This window comes from Mauremys reevesii, linkage group 1, assembly GCF_016161935.1.
Source record: "Mauremys reevesii isolate NIE-2019 linkage group 1, ASM1616193v1, whole genome shotgun sequence".
Classification (NCBI taxonomy): Eukaryota; Metazoa; Chordata; order Testudines; family Geoemydidae; genus Mauremys; species Mauremys reevesii.
This window is the reverse complement of record NC_052623.1, coordinates 319,351,076-319,369,020: the sequence shown is the minus strand read 5'-3', so window position 1 is coordinate 319,369,020 and position 17,945 is coordinate 319,351,076. Positions and strand designations below refer to the sequence as shown.

The 17,945-nt window shown below is 40.9% G+C and overlaps 1 protein-coding gene across 2 annotated transcripts in view; it reads right to left on the bottom strand.

Annotated features, from left to right (window-relative positions):
- Positions 1 to 17,945, bottom strand: part of LOC120395732 (ADP-ribosylation factor-like protein 8B) — a 45,375-nt gene that overhangs the window by 11,858 nt on the left and 15,572 nt on the right. The window lies entirely within an intron of this gene.

Below are 17,945 nucleotides of genomic sequence, written 5' to 3'. Positions count from 1 at the left end.
CCTATAAAGATGAAGTCATTTAATCACATTAACAATGTTAAGTTGTGTGTGGGGGGTAAGGAGACCAGAAGAAAGAATGCATTAGTCCTCCAATGACATGAAGGACAGACAGTAAAATGTTGGGTGGGGAAGAGAATGAGCGAGTGTAATGATAGACTAATCTGGCTAACTCTATTATCTCAATAGCTTTCACATTTGATCATTGAAGATGCTTTTAAAGATATGAGGTCAAGATAATCAGAACAAGAAAGAAAACGGTAGTCAATTGCAAAGTTGGAAAACCACTCAGTGATGAGACATATGACTAATTAGTTCACTGCATGAAAAGAAAAGATGAAATATACATACATTCTACTTAAAGAGTTTAATAGGTTGAAAATAATAATCCGGGGCCCAATCCTGCAAACACTTATGCACACGCTTAACCGTAAGAATGTGAGTAGCCCCACTGACTTCAATGGAAGCAGAGGCTACTGGAATTCTTTGAGATGTTCTTTCAGATGGTGTCACCTCTTCCTCAACTGTCAGTACTTGCTCCTCAAAGGAGTACCCTTGGGGAGGGGATAATAGGGCATGGTCTTGGGATACCAGTGGCTATCCCTCACTGATGGATCCTCTTGTATGTGTGGGCCCTGTAGTACTGATCTCCATACAAGGCAAGGATTCTAAAAGGCCCATTGAGGTGAGGCATAGGTAAAAGGTGGAGGAACATAAGGGTGTTCCTGCCAAGGAGGTTGTTGAGTGATTCGTTGATTAGTTTCTGGGAGCTCTTCCTCAAGATACATCCCAAGTGAGGGGGTCTCAACGAGAATCTAGTGGTACTTCTGAGTCCAAAGAAGTAACCTTCTCTGTTTCTAGTTGGGGGAGGGAGGCCAATCATGTTGGTACTAGCACACATGCCGGCATCAGAATGTGCAACAGCACTAGTATTAGATTCCTTTTGGTATCTGTCAGGAGAGGGGAGTCAGAGGTCCATAGCTGTGGAGAAAAGACCTATTACAGGTCTGCTAAAGTTTGAAACCTGGAGTTTGGGGCACATGCTGTTAAAAAAAAAAAAGAGAGAGAGAGAGAGAGAGAAGAGAAGGCCTCAGACAAAGGGAGAGAGGTTGAGGGTGGGGCAGATAAGACGTGTGTGTGGGGGGGGGGGGGGGGAACGTCCTGACTGCAGGAAGAAATAAGAGGGAGGGGGCAAAATGCACACCAGGTGTGATGGGGAAATAAAATAAACACAATAAGAAATAATGAATAAAAGACAAAGCAGATTAGCTAAACTTGAAAGGCTAACTAATGGACACCACAGAGCTCCATCTCAGGCCACAGGCAGCTGAGAAGGAACTGGAGAGTTGGTGGGTCTGCTCTCCCCTATATGCCCTCAGATAAGAGCACGTGGGTATGCAAGGTGCAAGTGTGGACCATGTGGACACTGCTACAAAAAAAAATTGTCTGATCAGACACACAGGCCTGCACCTGAAGTGCAGAACCCACAGGGACAACTACTCAAAAAAAACAATGAATTATTCATGAATTTGTAGAACTGAGATTTTAATTTCTTGCCTAAAACCCATTTATTCTGGTTTTGTTTATATAGTGACGAATTTCACCCATGAGAATAGACCCAAATGTTCATAATCGTTAGCTAAAATTGCATCTAAGATAAAGTATCACTGTACAGATCTAAAATGCATGGTCACATGTAGGGAAGTTGTACCTATGTTGAAGTAGATGTTATGTTACAAGACACCCATCTATTAAAATACTGATGACTACTGAAAAATAAAACCAAAGGAATGTATTTTTTCTCAAGCCAGGCACAGAGAGGGGTGATTATTTCTTAAACATATTTAGTTATCAAAATAAGATCTGAATCAGACCTAGGAGGAATGTGTGTTACAGCTCAGTTTGGATTTATAAACAACATATAGAGCAGAAAAGGTTTACGCCTTTTAAATTTTCTCAATTTTTTTCAAGTTTATTCTCTTTCCCAAATCTACCTATGTTGGAGGCTGCTAAGGCACTGCAGACTCACATGGAAGAGTTAGACTTAAATAGATCCAAGGAACTAAGACTTTTCCAACTGGCACGAACCTTACTTTTTATTCCATAGTCCATAAATCATATTCATGTATTGATCTCTGTATCGTTTCCAACACTTTAGGCTCATATTTTAGATAAAATATTCCCAATTTCCAATTAAATAATTCCTGGATTGAGATCTTACTACTCCCTCCGGCAACACATTAATATATCACACGAATGTAGACTGTTTTTGATCCCCAACCAAGAATGTACACTTTAAGGATAGCAAAACGACCATTTGTATGCCACCTGGGTATCAATTATGACTCTCCCTGACCTTTTGGGGGATGTTTCAGAAAGACTTAATAAAAATCAATCATTTATTTATAAAGCATAAAAAGGGATGAATACATAGTGCAATATTGCAACCCTCACACCAACGCCAGTATCACACTAGGTGACGAGGACCTTGAAAAATCAGTTATCATATGGTGCACATCTGTCTGAGTGGGGAGAAAAAACAAGTTATTTTCCCGATAGATCAGAAGAAAAAGGAGGAAGGAGGAGACAGAGTGTTAAGAAAAGACTTCAGAAAACTACAATGATTCATTACTCTTGGAAACAGAAAGGTCTACAGGATGGTGTAGCTTGGAGTTAAATTGAGAATCTGAGATACAAAGATACTATATCTGTCCAGTGATATAGTATACCTGATCTATGCGATATTTCTTCAGATATATGAACATTAGTCTAATCAGCAGAATCATCCTGAAACACTGGACAGACAAGTTATCTCCAACTGATTATGAATCAGTTCTCTCAATAAACCTGTTGGCAATCCATTGGAGAATGGCATACTGGATGCAAAATAGTATGACTGTATTTGATAGGATTTGGAAACCACTTACTCTATAACTGGAGACACTGAAGTTATCTTTAACAGGGAAAGAAAACAGACAAAACTGATTAACTAGAAAAATGGGTAGTGTATGAACGGCCATCTGTACCTCTTTACCCATCCAAATAAAAATGATTAGGTAACTACTGTTCATACTAGTACCATCCTTCTTATGCTTATTCATCCTTTTACAGAGCCCACAACTGTGGTAGGTACTCAGTAGAAAACACAGGCCTCTGCCCCAAACAGCTCACAACCCAAATGACAGAAGTGACAGACAAATGAGGATATAACATACACCAGGAAGAGGAAAGGAGAGAAAAGACATGGGTTAAAGATACATGCTTAGATGGTGACTCATTTAAGACATACATTTGACTTGGTCATAGAAATGTATTCTTGTGCATGCCCTGTATGCGGAGTACATAACTCATTTTTGCATCACAGTATTCCGTATATAGGGGAGTGGTCCCCAATTTTTTTCTGTCACGCCTCTCCTTACCTATAATGGACTCTGTCCCTGTCTCTCCCTCCCCACCACCATAGCTGCAGTTGGGAGTGGGGCTGGAGTTGTGGTCAGGAGCTGGGGCCACATTTGGGAGCGTGGCCACCGTTGGAGGCTAGGGCCCAGGAGCCAAGGCTGGGACTGGGGCCTGAGCTGCGGCTGGAGCAGACCTGGTGACAATGAAGGGCTGAGTGGTGCTCCTGCAAGGCCCTTTCCCTGAATGTTCCTCCGTGCCCCCCTAGGGAGACGTACCCCACAGTTTGGGGACCACTGATATAGGGAAACATATATATTGGGGGGAAGCTATGACTGAATAGCACAAGATACAACTCTGTATAAAAATCAAGATGTCTAGATCAGGGATTCTCAAACTTTTTTTTTTCCTGAGTCTCCCCTCCCCCCCGCCAACATGCTATAAAAACTGTGCCACAATAACTGGTTTTCTGCATATAAAATCCAGGGCCGGTGTTAGGGGTAGCAAGCAGGGCAACAGCCTGGGGCCCCGTGCTATAAGGGCCCCCCATGAAGCTACATTGCTCAGGTTTCAGCCCTAGGCGGTGGGGCTTCAGCTTTCTGCCCTGGGCCCCAGTGAGTCTAATGGTGGTCCTGCTCGGATGCTCCACCATTAACCTGCTCGAGGCCCCCTAGGGGGCCCCAGACCCCTGGTTGAGAACCACTGGTCTAGGTGATATTAAATGTAGACTAGACTTTAAATGGTTACTGCAGTCTTCTTTGGTCCCTCATGATTAGAATGGCTACATTTTATAGGCAATTTTATCCCAAGTTGACCAGCACATCTGAAGAACTGGAAAATGCCCTGGATATGCCCAAAATGAATAATACTCCTGGGGGAATTCTGCACCAAAAAATTAAAAATTCTGTGCACAATATTTTCAAATTCTGCATATTTTATTTGTCAAAATAACACAATATAATCACACTACTTTCAATTATTTTTAGTCATTTGTTTCAAAATACCTGTCCGCAAGTATGTCTGTAACAATGCAGATATCAAGAGATTCAGAAAATGATTTTTGAAAAATAGATTCCTTACTAGGCATATTAATACAAAACTCTGAGTAATGATTCGTTTAAACTACAATAGAGAACCATATTTCCCACATCCCCCAGAAGCAGTGCAAAGGTTGGGGAGAGTCAGGGTAACAGAAGAGCTGAGGAAGAGGGAAATAATTGCTGGGAAGGAGCCTAGGTGTTAACTTGGAGGGTTGTTGGGTATGGGTGGGAAAAGTATGGAACAAGTTTTTTTGTGGGGTGGAGAGGGACTGTTAGGGAGCTTCCCCCATGCAGACTCTGGCCGACCCCTAGCCTCTCCCATTCAGTCAGGGACATGTGTCTCTCCACCCTCATTCAGACACCCATTCCCCCATCCCCATGTGGCCCTACACCCCCTCCCAATGTGGCCCTGTGCCTCCACTCCCATTCAGCCCCTGCCGCAGTCTATCCTCCCCACTAGCCCTTATGAGCCCGTCTGATTTCCCAGCAGCCCGACGCTGTCTAGAGGCGCTGTGAAGAAGGTTCTGCAGTCTCTCTCCTCCCTAGCAGGCTGGGAACACCTGCTGTTGTCTATTGCCACAGTGTCCTCTCATGGACAAAATGTGGAACTGCAGCTATTTTTCAGCAGATGCTTTTTTCTGCGCAAAACTTAAAAATATGCGTGGCTCATTAATTATGCACAGATGCAGGGCACAGAATCCCCCCAGGAGTACAATAAGGAAGAAGATTCTTTGCTAGGTGGATGAATTGCTGAAGAGGATATTTAAATCTCATTAAGCAGATGTTATTCAGACTAAATCACAGCGGCAGATCATATTCCCACAGAATTTTATAAATAAAATGATTTATTCATTCCTGTTTGTTTCTGTGGAGTAATAATTCTTAGCATATAAGAAGTGTTTCATATTCTCAGAGGGCTGTCCTGTACAAACACTAGTTAATGTTTTAATTAGCAAGTTAGGGTAATCAATATGCTTTAGATTCACCATTCCTTTTAGTGTTCTTACACTGATCTGTTAAATCAAATTCTTCAAAAACAGGAATCCCTCTTGTCCAATTTCCATACTTTATCTGGGCATAAAACTCTTTCTTAAAATTGCAGCCATCAGATTGTGTAACAGGTTTAAGGGGCAAATCTGTCCCTTTTGTGCACAGGAAAGTTTTAGCAAGGGAGCAGGGCTGCAGTTGGAGGCATGCTTAAGAGTTTGGAAAGCTGTAGGTGGATTAGGGACTCAATGGTTGGTTTCGATAAGTGTTTATTGTGGAAAGATTTGACAGGTAATGGAAAGTTGCAGGAGGGGAAAGGATAGTTTTGTCTTATGCTGTTCTTTCAATGTCTGCCTCCATGCAAACACCACATTTATTTCTACTCAGAAGGTTATCTTTGCAACCAGACAGGATTTAAAAAAAAAAAATGTTTTCAGAAGAAAAAACTTTAAATCTTGTAGAAATAGAGATGGGAACCAAACTCACAGGAAGAGACTAAATCCTTGCACAATGCAGAGATTACACAGAGATTTCTATGGTGCTGCTCACAGGGCAACATACATCAGCAATTTCTGACAACATTATACTATACACTGACAAGTAGGGAGGAATAAAGTGCTTCTACAGAGGTCCTAGGCATACCGATAATATTTAATGCCAATTCTCAAAGTCACAATATAAAGGCAGTAATTATCAGTAACTGTTCATCTAGCATAGTGAGGAAATAGCACATCAGGAAATACTCAATTTCACTGACAAGGAAATGGGAGCAATGGAAATTTCCTTCAAATCATCTCTATGGATAGATATATAGGGTATCTAACAAAAGATGCCTTCTTTTAGTACTAGCTAAATTAGCTGCTGTGGAAGATACACTCCCCTGCTCGATGCAAATGATGAGCTAGATGTACGTCTTAATGGTCTATCATCTCACCTTTTGTAGTGTAGACTCTTGTTATGACTAGCTCTGTATACACTGAAAAAATATTTCACATGACTATATTTCCACCAGGCAATACATCAGAGAACACTATGTTCTTTGAAATAATTCCTGGCCCTTTGAAGAACCCTGCTGTCAGTTTCTGTAGGTGGATGAAGCCCTACTTGTATGACATTTTTCCAGTAACAAGATAAGCAATATTGCGTTACCTCTGAGAGGAACAAGAGTAATTTTCCCAGACACACACTTTATGCAGTATATTTTTAAATTTAATCATGATACTCTTCTCTAATGATCAAATGGAAACATATTTAGGGCCTGAGCCTCAAAATGGCTGAGCACACAAAGCTCCTGAAAGAAAGGCCAGGAGTAACCTAACAGAAAGGGGTATTACTCAGTGGCAATGCGGCTATAGGTGCATTATCACTGACATGTTTGGTGGCCAGAAAAAGGGCATGATGCCAGAATTTTCAAAAACTGGACTTCTCAGAAGGGACAAAAGGAAACTATTCCCATTGAACAAAATTGACATTAATGGTTCCTCAACCCACACTGATTTGGGGTGACAACGCATACCCACTTTTGCCATGGCTCATGAAACTGATCCTAGATCATACAAACCCAGTGAGAGGCTGATTCAGTTAATAAAATAAAAATTTCAGAAGTGCCAAAAGTTCATTTAAAAAAAAAATCTAAACCATTTCAAAATGTAATTTTGAATTAACATTTTATTTAGAAGTGTTGATTTGGACATTTAAAACATTTCATTTCAACCCGAACAAAAATTTGCGGCATTTTCATTTCGGGAAAGAAAAAAAAAATCAGTTTCAGCTTAAAAGGAATCTATCCATCCACGCCTCTAAGTTTGGCCACCAAACCAAAAAATCTGTTATTCGCTCAGCTTTATTTGGGAGGCTGAAAGCAGGAAAGGAAGGGCTGTTGGCCTAGAGAGATGGGTCAGTAATCAATGTAGTAATTATTAATTTGTCTGATGATCTTTGAATAATGTATATTAAAGCAAAGATGAGGTTTTTATTATTAAACAACAGTGAAAAGGCAGCAGGACTCACAGTACTATATACTCCATGGGAACAAGAAATTGTTGCAGCAGCAGTAAAGAGTTAGAGAAGGAGAGCTGGCAATGCCAGCTTGAGCTCTCCTGGGCAGTTCACAACTAGAGCCCTGCACGGATACAAATTTATATCCATGGATGTGGATATAAATTGGTTTCCACGGATATATATAAAGCCCTGCGTGGATAGAAATTTATACCCATGGATGCGGATATCCTTGGATATAAATCGGTATCCACGGAACTGCAGGGCTCTCCCAGGAACCACAGCGGCGAAAGGAGCAGAACATGAGGCTGCTGCTCCCAGGAGCGAGCGCCCCATGCCAGCAGCTCCTCTGACGCGGCTGTACTGCCTCTAGCCCCATCCCTGCCCCTTCCATGCAGCTGATGAGGGCATGGGATCCGCTTGAACACAAGAACATGACCGGGGACATCTGCCAGTGAGCCTGATGCCTGCCCCATAGAGCAGGGCTGGAGGCGGTACAGCCGTGCTGGTGGAGCTGCCAACACTGGCTGCTGGCTCCTGGGAGCAGCAGCCCCCCACGTTCTGCTCCTTTCACCGCTGCAGTTCCCGGGAAAGCCCTGCGGTTCCGTGGTTACCGATTTATATCCAAGGATATCCGCATCCATGGGTATAAATTTCTATCCATGCAGGGCTTTATTCACAACTTTTTCAACATGCCCATAGTTGCTCTCCCCATTCAGGGCTGGGGTCTACAGAGTAGTTCTCCTGCTCTTGCCTCTGGGGCTGAAGCCAGGATTCACTCACGCTCTGTCACCTCCATCCATACCCTAGTTCAGCAGGGCAAAGAGGCTTGAGACAGTTGAAACTGAACCTTCACCCAATTAGTCTCTGAAATTCATCCGTTGTGTGCCTCCCTCTCTAATAGTTCAATTCTCAGTCCAGTGGTTCTCAACCAGGGATACATGTATGTCTGAGGGTACAGAGAAGTCTTTTAGAGGTACATCAACTCATCCAGATATTTGCCTAGTTTTACAACAAGCTATATAAAAAGCACTAGCAAAGTTAGTACAAACTAAAATTTCATGCAATGACTTGTTTATACTGCTCTATATACTATACGCTCAAATGTAAGTACAATATTTATAGTCTAATTGATTTATTTTATAATTATATGGTAAAACTGAGAAAGTCAGCAATTTTTCAGTAATAGTGTGCTGTGGCACTTTTGTATTTTTATGTCTGATTTTGTACGCAAGTAGTTTTTAAGTGAGGTGACACTTGGAGGTACACAAGACAAATCAGACTCCTGCCGGGGGTACAGTAGTCTAGAAAGGTTGAGAGCCACTGCTTTAGTCTATTTTGTGCCCCCAGCTTCATCAATTACATTTTCTCCCTAAATCCCATATTTCTTTGTCCCATCCCCCCAAGACCAAACACTACATTCTGATGGCCCAAGTCCTAGCTGTTCATCCACAAAATTCCTCATTACCTAGGACAGGAATCAGGAAGAGGCAGGGGGCTTCTGGTCATCCTGTCTCTCCTTCTCAAATTCCTCCTTTTCTTTGTCCCCCTTTAGTCCATCCACCCACCTCTATCTAGGTCACTGACTACCCTGAGCTGAAAAATCATGAGATTACAAAACAAATAATTTTTGAGCTACACTCCCACTGCCTTTTGGTCAGTTTTCTGAACTCTTGGAGGAGGGGAGGAGATGTGTGCGCACATTTCACATTTGGGAGGACCTACTCTCTTTTACTCCTAGCTGATAGGTGGGACACTTCAACACCTTCCCCTGATTCCCTCCGAATGCACTGTTCTGTGGTTCTTCACCCATGCCCTGCTCCCTGCAGGCCCCTCCATCCAGTGGGCATTATTCTGTCTCATGCTCTCCACTTCTGCTGGGCACAGCCGCAGCCTTGCACCTCCCCCATTGCCAGATGTTGGCCTTGTCACAGCACCTTCTCTCCCCTCAACCCCTGGCACACACTGCTCAGTTCCCCCTCCCAAAACATTTTCCATGCCCAGCTCCCTCCCCACTCCCCATTACTGCTGCTGCCCGGCCCATACTGAAGCTCAGCTGCAACAAAAGAACTGGCTCCCCATGGGATGTAAAGGTGGGAAGCACACACACCTGGGATCACTTACTTCTCCCACCATTCTGTTCCAGCCAGGGCCGGATTATGACATGCTGAGGCCCTAAAGTAGGTCAATTGTAAGAGGCCCCACCCCATAAAAAAAATGGAATTTATTATTTTCACAGAAAGGACATTGAATATATAAACATGAAAGCTTTATATTTGCATATATACAAAGGCTGATTTGTAAAAATAGAATAATAATTTTCATTTTCAGCAGCCCTCTCTGTAACGATGACATCATGACAAATACATTTTAGACAAATTCTTTGAACCAAAAGCATATGTAAGTAAAGTTAGAAGTAAATACTACAATATACAAAAATACAAAATAATACTGTAAATAATACAATTTACTAGATGAGTTCTCAAGAAATTTTTCTTCTCTATTGGAAGAAGAATTGTGGAATTCCTTGTCTGAATATGCAATGAGACTCAGAGGATATAAGATGGCAATAGAGGATACAAGAGGCAATAAAGGATATAGGATGCGGATAACCCACTATCTTAAAGCTCAACTATTTGTTATATTGATATGAATTACACCCAAGTAATAAGCAAACCATCAGAAAATTGTATGTGGGTTGTATTTTTCCAATACATTGATTTGTTTTGTTTTTATAGAAGGTTATGCTGAATTACCTAAGATTGCTACTAATTTTAGTAGCAGTAAGTTTTTACTGAAACAAGTAAAAACTTTAATTTTATATTATAAATATTGAGATTTATATATCTATACCAACAACAAATAATATGTTGTTAATATATATTATATATGCCAAAAACCTGTGTTAGTTTACCAGGATATTTCTGTGAAAGTTACTGCTATTTTGTCTATGTTCTCACAGGAAAACAAGAGAGGATTTTTTTTTAACACCATGAATAAGGAAAATTATCCTTCTTTTCATATGAATAAATGAAAAAATTATTAATTCTGTTAGGGAAATACAAAGTTTATCCAGACTATACATAAAACACAGTTACAAATGTTTATTCCGATTTAATTTTCGCTACGAAACAATGAATTGTTGGGATTTTTTTTTTTGCCATACTATAAAGATACAATTAATTATGCATATGATATATGATTTATAGAATCATAGGACTGGAAGGGACATTGAGAGGTCATCTAGTCCAGTCCCTTGCCTCATGGCAGGACTAAGTAAAAATATCCAATGATGGAGATTCCACAACTTCCCTAGGCAATTTATTCCAGTGCTTAACCATCCTGAAAGTTAGGAAGTTTTTCCTAACGTCCAACCTAAACCTCCCTTGCTGAAATTTCAGCCCATTGCTTCTTGTCCTATCCTTAGAGGTTAAGGATAACAATTCTTCTCCTTCCTCCTTGTAACAACTTTTTACATATTGAAAACTGTTATCATGTCCCCCTTCAGTCTTCTCTTTTCCAGACTAAACAAACCCAATGTTTTCAATCTTCTCTCATAAGTCATGTTCTCTAGAACTTTAATCATTTTTGTTGCTCTTCTCTGGACTTTCTCCAATTTGTCCACATCCTTCCTGAAATGTGGCGCCCAGAACTGGACACAATACTCCAGTCTATACAAGTATCTTATATAAGTCTATATAAGAATTTTTTTACATAATATTTTATTATAGGTAGTATGCTATCTTGTGCCCTCCAAACCCGGCGAGCAGAAAATCCCAGCCTTTTTTTGAGGCAGACATCTCTCTTTGCGTTTGCTTCTCCGTCCTCTGTCTCCCCAGGACCACTAATTAATCTCGAGTAAACACCTCGGACACACAGAGTGACAACAAGCTATATGTGCGAAAGAGAAAAAGAATTTACCAGAAAAAGACTGATAATGTCTAGACAGGCATTGAGAAAATGAGAAAAAACTAGCCTATATTCAAGCAAATATAACGACTATTATAGGTTTTAATAGCCTATAAATCATATATGCACATAGTGAGCATATTATTTCACACTAAGTATTCAGAATATTTTGATATATATGTCTATCTTCCTTCACTTCTCTCAAATCCCTCTATTTATCCTTTCATCAGCACTCTCCAAAATTTATTGTGAAGTTCCCGAAACTGACGGAGGGAAGCCAACACAAATCTATCCTCCTCAAGATCCACTCGATCCAAGTCCATAAGACAATCATCTGCAAACTCAATCATGTGAAGCTCAGATAGAGCATGAAGCAGAAAGTGGCTGGTGCATTAAAATACACAATTGTACAAATGTACAGATCAAAATAAGAAAGAACACGGTAACATACGAGCATGAGCTTGGCAGGATTGCTTCACGATACTGCTATCTCTGACCTCACATTTTTCCCCGATTTTATCGGCAGTGAGATTTACTTAAGTTATGAAGGCACGGTCAGAATTTTACCAATAGCAACTCGCCAACAAAATACTGCCTTAGACCGATGGCAGACTCACTCATAGAAACACTCATTTTACAAGGGCAATTATTGTTTTTTTCTCAGCCCCGGCCTCCCGCCTGTCAGTAACGAACAATTAGTGAAGGGTACGAGTAGAGTAAGGGTATTTGTGTAGCCAGATGTGTATATTTGTCATATTTGAACAAAAATGTCTATATTTAGAGAGAATCTCTTTTGTCCCTTATCTCATTTATCAACCAATTTTGATAAAATTTGAAATGGAGTCAGTTTTTTCTTTTTTTTCCTTTCTTTTTTTTTTTTTTTAGAGGCCCCTCATATTCCGAGGCCTTAAACTGTAGCTTAGTTATCTTATACCTTAATCTGGCACTGGTTCCAGCACAGCACTAAATGGGAGTGAGAAGGGCTGCTATCCCTGAGCTGCCTTCCCATGGGCTTCCACGCACTGCATAGGCAGCAGCTCAACTGAGGGAGCAGATTCCACAGCAAGTGGAGGGGCGGCCTCTGCTGGCAACAGCTAGAACTGCAGCTCAACCTGCCAGTGCCTGCCTCTGGTGGTTCCAGCCAGAACTGCAGCATCAGTTACAGCTCAGACAAAAATGCTGAGTTGCCAGGATCTTCCCATGAGATTGCAATAGACCAGTATTCATGCTGCAAAGTTGCTGGACTCACCATGGCAACACAGATGCCACTCCACCATCCTAGCTACACATCTCCTCTCCAGTTCCCTCTAATCCACTTCTGTGGGTCTCCCTCAATTTCCCGCTACCCCCCCCATAAACATTTCCCCACTCTGGGCCCCCTCACCCCAATACCTCTGCCTGCCACTCCCAGGCTCCTCTATTCCTCCACATTTTTCCATGTTCCCACCAACCTCAGGGTTCACTCACTCGCTACAGTACCCTTCCCTGTGATTACTTTCCGCTTAAGCACTCAAGTAATAATTTGATTTCACTATCAAAATATTTAGCCATCTTCAAGTTATAGATACAACCAATTTTGGTAAACTTCTTATAACTGGGGTATATAGCCAAATGAATTGCCACCTCCTTGGATTCCTTCTTAGAATTTAGATTGTTTGTTGTATTAATCTTACAACTAATTAATTTGATTATTTAATTTCAATCCAGTATTGAAGCTAACTTGTTGAGTAAACCGTTATTTGTTTTTTATTTGAAAGTTGTATTGTTTTAGTCTTAGTATTATTGAGTATTATTAACAGTATCTTAGCCTTGGGGATGTATTTGTGATTTTATTAAAACAATTAATCAAAAATAAAATGTATAAATATAACACAGTCACATTACTTTCAATGAGCAAACAAGGGTCTAGAAACTTTGAGGACCTGGGTGGACATCAGCTGGTCAACCTAAAATCCTGACCAGTTCCCCCTAATTAGCCTTTGTTTCTCACAATGCCTGAGAATACTTCATGTATTTAAATAGAAAAAGTGAACTGTGATTGCTAATAAGGTGCAATGGCCTGACACATGCAATGCAAATATTTTAGCTATAGTGACTGATATGAAGAATTAAAAAAAAAAAAACCTCCTATCTGTACATTTTTTATAATGCAGTTTCTATTCAAAAATAAAATATTTTCCCCCTGTTCTTGTCCTCCATTTTGAGTCTTGACACATGACATGGCACAGCAACCACTGGGCATGTTCATCTGGGCACTTCCAAGCTAACTGGGGATGGCAAGCTCATGGAGCCAAAGGCTGGGTTTTACCAAAGGGGATGCTGATTGTGGGGCAGTAGAACCAGGTGGGACAAACAGGGACTTGGCAGGTGCTGCTTGTGCTGTAGACATGAGGAAGGGGTGGGCAAGGTAAGGAGGAACGGTTTAAGCTGAGGGGAGTAATGACTGGAAGTGCTGCATGAGAGGTAGTGACACTGATGTGAAGTTATGGCTAGCCTTTAATTTATACTAATGGTAGCATCCATAACCCCCCTGAAAACAACAAAAATACACAAGTTGGGGGGGAGGGCGGAGGAGATGGGACACAAACTCAGCCTCCATGGTACATACTTAGAATAAAAAGCAGCATACCTGTTGTATACAGATGAGAGTCCCTCAGCCACTATTTCCTCTTCCCAGTTCAGTTGCCATGTCCTCTGCTATGTCTGGATCCTGGGTCCCCCCCAAATAGTTTCTGGTAGTGTTTTATGCACCCCTCAGTTGGATTTAGTGTTTTCTTTCTGATCCTCTTTGTCCCTTACCATTGCCATGAAAGGAACCTTGGTACTACCATATAGCACTTTGGGCTGGTTGGAGGGATGAGTTCTGAGGATTTGGTCCAATTCACCGTAGACCAGATATATTTTCCAGGCTTATTACTATTGTCACAGGCCTTGTCATATAGGAGCTTAAGCTCCTCTATCTTTTCTGAGCACTGCTTGCTGCTCTAGGTAATGCTAGTCTTGACTAGCTGCTCAGACAGCCCCACACCAAACCTACTAAGTTTACCTGACAATCAATCACATCTGCACAAATTGCCACCAGTTCTCAAATGTTTGCCTCAGAGCAGTTGGCAGCACACTGATAGGAAGGCCTGCTCTGAGTCATGCTATTGATAGAAGCAGAATGAAGTCCAGTACAATGTTGCTGAAAAAGTTGGCACCTGAGAAAATAGCGTATAAGAGAACACCATGACATGTGCCTGTGTGTAAAAGTAAATGGCTCATCCAGTCGCTAGCCCAACTCCGGGGAAGCTATGAAATTTAGGAGAACTGGACAGCAGAAATATTCTTCATGGGCTTCTCCCAATATCTATGGGAGCATTCCCACACCATTCCCCAATATAGAGTAGGATCATCCCCTGCTTTACAACTTGGGGAAGTTTGTTCTATAGCTCACCCAACATTTACCCTTCTTTCTAGAATATGGAAAAAAAAGAGGCATTTTATTTCAAAATACAGTATTTTGTATTTCTGAAACATTTTGAAATAGCACACGCGCCCTTGTGATTATGGCAGAATGTGGTTGTTGCTCAAGACATTAAACAAGGAAGGGGAGTAAATCAATTAAGATTTGTCATATCTTCAGAGGGAACTTTTTTGTTTCAAAGAGATTTGGCTAGTTTGGATTATATTCTGCAATTGTGTTCATGTAAAATACGTGGTATTATATACCCAAAAAAACCCACCCCTATGTTGAAATAATGTTATTTAGGTTGCAAACTCAAACACTTGCTATTTAGAAAATACCAGATTCCCCTTGCCCCTTGTTCATCCATCCTCTGCACTAAGAAAGACATGGATCCTACAGAAAAAATAGTTTGTGGTCATGTACTTAAAGGCTGTAGTATAAAGTTTATGCACAAGATAGCAGATTTAAGGTTTCACAGGAAACTGCAAAGCTCACATTTCCTAACTTTGAGTGCTGCTGTGCTTTGGTGTGGGCCCTGCCTTAGAACGTTCATGTTTATTCATACCTCTACCCTGATATAACATTGCCCGATATAACACGAATTCAGATATAACGCGGTAAAGCAGCACTCCAGGGGTGCCAGACTGCACATGCCAGCGGATCAAAGCATGTTCGATATAACGTGGTTTCACCTATAACGTAGTAAGATTTTTTGGCTCCCAAGGACAGCGTCCTATCAGGGTAGAGGTGTATTTGACATGCTGTCAAAATTTTCCCCACAAATGCAAACCACAGCAGGAAGATTGTGATATTTAAGTTCATATCTGAACCAAAATTTAACAGAATTTCATGGACCATTTCGGGGAGAGGGAAGCACATTTCTATAGTTTGAGGGCTTTCATTCTGCCTAATTTCAAAGGCCTTCTGCAAACAATTGAGATGTTAGATCTTCTAAAAAAAAAAAAAATGTTGGCAAGACTCTTTTATAATGCAATTGTTTAGGTAACCTAAATATATTGGTACCCAACAGCTCACCCTATGATTATTCTACAAGCTAGTAACATTAAAAATGAATGCAAAAGATTAAAACATTGAAATGAATGGTTTACGGTCTTATTTCCTATTTGTATAGCTTTAATACTTAAGAGTCCTAGTCGTGGACCAGGAACCCATTGTACTAGGTGCTGTACAAACACAGAGCTTGTCTATATGGGAAAGTTTTGACAGTTATACTGATAAAGCTATTCCAGTATAGCCCACTAGTGTGGACACTCCTATTCCAGTAGAAAAGTGGCTTTTTTGGTTTAGATTAAACCCACCAAGAGAGAGAAAACTAAACCAAAAAAAAAAAAAAAAAAAAGAAGAGGTTCTCATCCCGGAATAAGAGTGTCCAGACAGGTCTGGGCAGTTTAACAACAGTTTAAACTAATATCTTAGACTATATAAAAAAAAAAAAACCCTCACAAACTTTCTTGAGTAGGCAAGGCCTTCAACCAGGTGCAGGAAGCCCACAATTCCAGAGGGAAGAGAGACAATTTCCAAGAAATGGAGGAGAAAGAAGCAACGGGAACAGAAGAGACAGATCCAGGAAAAAAGGAGAAGTAGTAGATAACTCTTTATATATGAGACAGCACAGTAATTTGAATATATGCAATACTGCTCTAATTTAGATCAGTTAGAGCCAAAAGAAATTCCCTCAGCCCATCCTATAATTTTTGAACTTCTTCCATTTGAAGAAGTGTGGAGGGAAAGCTTTGGCCTTGCAGGGACTTTCCAGTGACAAATTAAATGAATGCAATAATAACACAAATAAAATAAGAATGTATTTACTGGAAAAAAAGATGACATATTTTGACCTGAAACATCTAAAAAATAACATCGTCAGCTTAGACACTTACTCATAGACTTAAGGTCAGAAGGGACCACTATGATCATCTAGGCTGACCTCCTGCACAATGCAGGCCACAGAATCTCACCCACCCACTCCTGGAACAAACCCCTAACCTATGTCTGAGTTACTGAAGTCCTCAAATCGTGGTTTAAAGACCTCAAGGTGCAGAGAATCCTCCAGCAAGTGACCCATGCCTCACACTGCAGAGGAAGGCGAAAAACTTCCAGGGCCTCTGACAATCTTCCCTGGAGGAAAATTCCTTCCCGACCCCAAATATGGCAATCAGTTAAACCCTGAGCATGTGGGCAAGACTCACCAGCAAGCACCCAGGAAAGAATTCTCTGTAGTAACTCAGATCCATTAATATTAGGGATCTATTATTGACCACCTGACCAGGACAGTAATAGTGATGATGAAATGCTAAGGGAAATTAGAGAGGCTATCAAAATTAAGAACCCAATAATAGTGGGGGATTTCAATTATCCCCATATTGACTGGGAACATTTCACTTCAGGACGAAATGCAGAGATAAAATTTCTCGATACTTTAAATGACTGCTTCATGGAGCAGCTGGTATGGGAACCCACAAGGGGAGAGGCAACTCTAGATTTAATCCTGAGTGGAGCACAGGAGCTGGTCCAAGAGGTAACTATAGCAGGACCGCTTGGAAATAGTGACCATAATACAATAGCATTCAACATCCTTGTGGTGGGAAGAACATCTCAACAGCCCAACACTGTGGCATTTAATTTCAAAAGGGGGAACTATGCAAAAATGAGGGGGTTAGTTAAACAAAAGTTAAAAGGTACAGTGACTAAAGTGAAATCCCTGCAAGCTGCATGGGTGCTTTTTAAAAACACCATTATAGAGGCCCAACTTCAATGTATACCCCAAATTAAGAAACACAGTAAAAGAACTAAAAAAGACCCACCGTGGCTTAACAACCATGTAAAGGAAGCAGTGAGAGATAAAAAGACTTTCTTTAAAAAGTGGAAGTCAAATCCTAGTGAGGCAAATAGAAAGGAGCACAAACACTGCCAAATTAAGTGCAAGAGTATAATAAGAAAAGCCAAAGAGGAGTTTGAAGAACTGCTAGCCAAAAACTCCAAAGGTAATAACAAAATGTTTTTTTAAGTACATCAGAAGCAGGAAGCCTGCTAAACAACCAGTGGGGCCCCTCGATGATAGAGATAGGAAAGGAGCGCTTAAAGATGATATAGTAATTGCAGAGAAACTAAATGGATTCTTTGCTTCAGTCTTCACGGCTAAGGATGTTAGG